This window comes from Sesamum indicum, linkage group LG3 (assembly GCF_026168435.1).
Source record: "Sesamum indicum cultivar Baizhima isolate 11 linkage group LG3, ASM2616843v1, whole genome shotgun sequence".
Taxonomy (NCBI): domain Eukaryota; kingdom Viridiplantae; phylum Streptophyta; class Magnoliopsida; order Lamiales; family Pedaliaceae; genus Sesamum; species Sesamum indicum.
In genome coordinates, this window is record NC_142659.1 from 5,389,807 (window position 1) to 5,395,806 (window position 6,000).

Consider the following 6,000-nt stretch of genomic DNA (forward strand, 5'->3'; position numbering starts at 1 on the left):
TTTAACTAATATAATTAAAATTAATTAAAAAATTAAAAAAAAAGAAAATCTGGTATTTCGCTCATTTTCGCCGAAAACTTCGAAATAATTTTTCGACGCCGTCCGGACGAATTTCCGACGCCCAATGGTACCATTAGAATCCTCTCTTCAAGACGAACATTTTCATACCTTCAATTTGAGTTTTAGTCGATCATAGAGAGTGGGCTCAAGCAACGATCGCTGAACATATTTTTCATCGATTCGTCTCCGTCCGATCGAATCTCGGTCTCAAACTAGCACCATCAGACTCGTCTCTTCAAGACGATTCTATCTAGACCAGCCTCACTCGATTTGGTAAAGAATTTATGGAGATATGATGATTTAATCGAAATCTCGTCGTCGGCGACGTGATGTGGTGGGGGGAAGCCGGGATAAAGGGGGTGGGGGGGGCAGGGGGTGGGTGGGGTAGTTAGTTATTTTTTTAATATATAATAATAATAATATATTTTAGAATTTTAAATTATTTATATATAATATAAATTAAATAATATGTTGAATCTAGACCTTTTATTTTTTCAAAATCTAACGGTTGAGATTAATTGATTAGATCTAACGATCAATATTTGATCAAGAAAGATCCAACAGTCATTAGAATAAGAAATAATATATATTAAGTAAGGGTATAACGATCATTTTCTAAAAAATTAACACCGTTAGTTGGATTTAACGGAGAGGGGGCGATTGAGTTGAGTTTTACAAAACACATGGGAGCTTTTAGCCTATTCTGAAAACAGGGAGGTGCTTTTTGCAGACTTTTTAAAACACAGGGGAGTTTTATGCATTTTGTCCCTTTTTAAGATAAAGAAGCAAATTTGAGTTTTCTTCGTAAGATTAAGAAGAAGACAAATTGTGCTGTGGAGGTCTATAATTAAGGGACTTTAGCTGCAAGAGAAACACACAACACACCGTACTCTCTTGCTCTCATCTTTTGTTAAAGAAAAACAAGTTATCTTGTCTTTTCGTTGATAAATTGTTGATATACAGTAATCCTATAACACCCTCCAGTATAGGGTTAAAGGAGATTCCTTTGTAGGTGGTGTGGATTATCTTTAGAGGAATTACATGCATTTTTCTACAGTGAACAATGATTGGAAAGACTTCACCGAATCAGATAACTAGTAGCCATTTCCCACTGATTACGTTGATCGTTTTTTAGAACGTTCACATCATCTACATCAACCGGCATGCACCAAAGATAGGTACACCAAAACGATTCAATTAACTCATTTATGCATAAGATCCATATCATAGTAGCAACTATAAATAGATTAAATTTGGGGTCGTATTCTTGAGTATTGCAATTTCCTCCTCGATATCATGAACTTCAACTTGAGAATCATGAAGAAGTTATTTTTGCCCCTTCAAAGTGGCACACAAGTTTGTTATTTGTTTATTCAATTTTACAATTTTTGTTCTCAATACGCTCCAACTCGTCCATAGTGGATTGGATCTTAGAAACCTCTTCACTCTCTTTGAATTGACTATTTTGTATACAATTGTTGGTTTCTTTTAGTTGTTGTTTGAGAAGACTTTTGGACAACCTTTCAGAAGAAAATGATCTTGCTTTGTCATAAGCAACAGTCTTGCCAAAGAACACGTTCAATGATTCTTCCTCTTTCAAAATGTCAAACTTATGAAAACTCTTCATGGATTCAAGTATGAAGTGAACATCTTCTTCATTGATGAAATAAAGTCAATTGGAGTGTATATTTTCACAAGAAGATCACTCCACGTATTTTGAAAAAATTCCTTTTGATGATTAAGGATGAATCTCTTTCCTTCAAATATGCACACTGCAGATGGCGAAGAGGTTGTTTTCCCTTAAATCCCATTCGAAATGGAAGACCTGTAACCAAAAAATTAGGCCCTAAAATTGATTCTTGACCATCTTGAAAAATCTTGTCATCTTCAACATATAGGACTTCATTTTATAACTGCAACAACGTGTCAACTTAAGTTAGAAAGAAAAGAAGATCCTATTTTTCAAAATAAAGGAGAAAAGTAAAAAAAATAAATAAATGACCTCTTTCGCAAAATTCAACATTGATGGTGCATGACTTGAGGCATCATCAACATCAATGTTCGTTGGCTTTGAAATGTTGGAATTCCTCTTCGGTCTTTTTCAATGATGGACAGGGTTGCTGCTCCGACTTTTTTCCGAAGAACAAAAAGTACTTTTCGCTTTACTTGCTTCAAGAGGCTCGACAACTTGAGGATTACTATCTGCAGATTCAAAAGAAATATATCAACATTTTAGAAGTTTATTGATAGGTATTCACATTCATGTCAACCAACATCATATACTAGGTCTACGTGCCTTGACATAGAGGACTTCATGAATTAGAATGCTGACATTGTCCTTGGTAATTGCAGACTGGTTGGGAATGGGGATTGTCTCTTCTTTAATGATGCACATAAGCAATTCTATCAATAAATGGAATCAACACGTGGATTCCAGGAGTCAATGTCTTCACATATCTCCCAAATCGCTCAACAACATATGCCTTCTTCTCAGGTAGAATTCGTATCCCCCAATTCATTGGTGGCGGGATCTCATACCTTCACCAAAAGTTGCATCATTCTTTATTAAATTATCTACAAATTACAAAGCAAGTTTTGCATTATGAATCCATTACTTAGGGATTTAATTATAGCTCATACTTCATAGCCATTTCATTTTATTAATTCATTTTTTATATTTTTAACCCTTTAAATGAATTTGTTTACATATTTTTATTGATTTTGAAATTTTTGACTTGTCTCCCTACTGATTTTAGCATAATATCTTAGCATTTAGCAGTAAGAACAAATCACAAGTGAAAGGAGACACAAAGAAATTGTATAAAGTTGTAAATGAAGAAAAAACTAAACGCATAATAGATTGTAATGAAATATGAAAGCAATAGCAATTCCTTGGGAGGAAGAGAACCAAAATGCTCCAAAGGTGCTTTTTGACCAACTCCTTTATCGTGTCTGTTGTCTTTGGGAAGATTCTTAGTTGAGCTCAAAACAAGCAAACTCGTCATGCTTTGTTCAAGATAGTCATCATGGATTTTGGCCACCATTTTTCGTACACCTCAGGGGAGAATCTCTTTGCATTTTGGGGTACAGAAGGAAACCATACATTTTTCATAGACTTGGAAGAGATGCATAAATGCCAATAACGAATTTCACCTTCCGAAGAAGCTTTGCAAACGTCTTTTGAAAGTATTCTCCGTACTTCTTGGAACCCGAATTAGTGACTCAATTTATGAGGGTTGTAAAGCTCAATTGCAAAACGATTCCTTGTCGTAAAGGAAGGTATCTGAAAATATGATCATAAAATAAGCTTCCTCAAATTCTTTGGCATGCCTATCATCTACTAACAAGAAGTCCTTATCCTTTGTAATCATATTACAAGTCCAAGAGACAAAATCACCTTTGTGAAGTTATTTTCTCGCCTATATGGATCATAGTATTTCACACCCACTTCAAATGAGAGAGTGTCATTTTGGGCCCACGTGCACCTTGAAAAACTTGATAGTGGGTCTTGAAATAGTGTGTTATCCAATTATAAACAAAGTGAATCGAAAATAGAGAATGCACACGGGTTGGTCTTGAAGAGTTAGAAATCTTAATCAAACATTTGTAAATGATCGCCAAGAAAGGAGCAACAAGACCAACTTTTGGACAAGCTACCATGATAATCGTCACTTTGAAAGTACTTGGATGTATTAAACTGACATTATCAATGGAAAGAGTGACAATGTGAGCCACACGCTAAATACGCCGCCAAAAATATTTCTTCTTTTAAGCTTCCTTCAATGCAAAGCTTCGAGAACAACACTTCGCCTGAAGTGGACCACATGTACTCTGAAGGTTCCAAGATGACTATGAGTTGACTTGGGACGGATTATCTTTTTCTCTTCACAGTACTTCACCACTTTACCACCTGGTGGTTTGTTGTTCAAACTATCTTTTACTATTATTTTATTGAAATGTCCAATATTGATGGTTTTAACTAAATGTATTTTCAGCAAAATAATTTAATATTGTTAAATTGAGTTTGTTGGAAAATTGGAAGTTCAATTAGTATGTGATGTTCGTAGATTAAAACTCTACTTGGAAACTCCAAGATGTTCCACATTTTGATTTTGAAATTAATTGTTAATCTTGATTTTAGAATCACTTTGATGCTCATCATTTATTTTCAATTCAAATTGTTTGAGATTATATGTGCTTTGATATATCAAATGAATATGTATGATATTGGATACCGATACATATTTGATGTATGTTTCTGTAGGGTATCAACCCCGTGGTATCTGTTTCACACAAAGTAACCTCACCAACTATTACAAAGATATGGAGTACGAAACTCCTTAAGTTACAGACCAAGAATAAATATTAAAGATTTATAATGAAATTAACAGAGAACATAACGAATAAAGAAATAACAAAAACTTATTTGAAAATGGCTCAGGATAATGCCAGATCTAAAATATAGGGACACGATCACAAGGCACCGAACCAAAACACCATGATTGCACCTGAACTCACAACAGGGCCTTAGATCACAAAGATCAGAAAGATAGTCAACAAACCGCCATTCACGTTCACTTGGAACACAGAGATTAAGAGAAGAAAACAGATTTTAGTGTATCTCCAGAGGAGATGATGACTCCTCTTTATAGGGTGAAGAAAGATAGTAGAAAAGGAAACTTGGGTGACCTTCTAAAAGCCATTGATTTGGCTTTGGAAAGAGGGAAGGAATATAGCCATGGAAGATTACAGAGTGAGAGTGAGAGAGATTACAGTCGGCGGAAACAAGAAGAGGGAGAAGTAGAATGTTAGAAATTGAAGAGCATTGATCTTTATAAATTCTAAGAGTGGAGAAAACTAATTTGTATTATCTTCTAACTTGAGTTCTTGACTTGTTACAAAATGATGGATACATGGGTAGTTATAGGTGATACCCAAGATGTATCTTACACATATTCATGAATCAAAATTAACTCAACTAATAAATTAAGTGCATGTATTGACCAAGAGTTCAAAGGTCATTCATGCATTCTCTAATGTTTATCCAAAAACTTATTTATGAACTTTGACTAATTATTTAATTAATCTAGTTTATATTTTCAACATTCCCTCTCAAACTAGATTAATTACTCTGAGCAAACAACGTAGCCTTTTGAAGACATTGGACTTCAACGGTTTTGTGAAGATATCAACAACTTGATCTTGAAACTTTACATACTCGAGCTTCACTTCTTCCTTCGATATGCATTCTCGAATAAAATGATACCTAGTATCAATATGTTTGCTCCTCTCATGAAGCACCGGATTCTTTACCAATGCAATTGCCGACTTGTTATCAACATAAATTTCCGTCGGACCTTCTTGGGCAAATTTGAGGTTTTTCAAAAAACTCCTCAACCAAATAGCGTGACAAACACACGATGTTGCAGCCACATACTCCGGTTCACATGTTGAAAGAGTCACAATAGGCTGTTTCTTTGAGTTCCACGTGAATGCTGAATTTCCCATAAAGAAACAAACCCGGTAGTACTTTTCTGACTATCAACATCACCAGCCCAATCGCTATCACAATTGCCAACAAGCTTAAAATATTGAAAATTACCATAGAAAATTCAATGATTAACCGTACCTTTAATATAACGAAGAATCCTTTTTGCCACCTTCAAATGTGATGAAGTAGGAGCCTCCATGTACCGACTAACAAGTCCAATACCAAAGAGAATATCCGATCTCGTACAAGTTAAATATCTTAAACTTCCAATGAGACTTTTGAAAAATGTTGGATCAATTTTCTCACCATCTTCATAAAAGGACAGCTTTACTCCACACTCCACTGGGGTGCTCACCGGCTTGCATTCTCCATTTCGAATTTCTTGAGAATTTATTTCGCATATGCTTCTTGCGAAATAAATATTCCATCTTCTTGTTGCTTCACTTTGA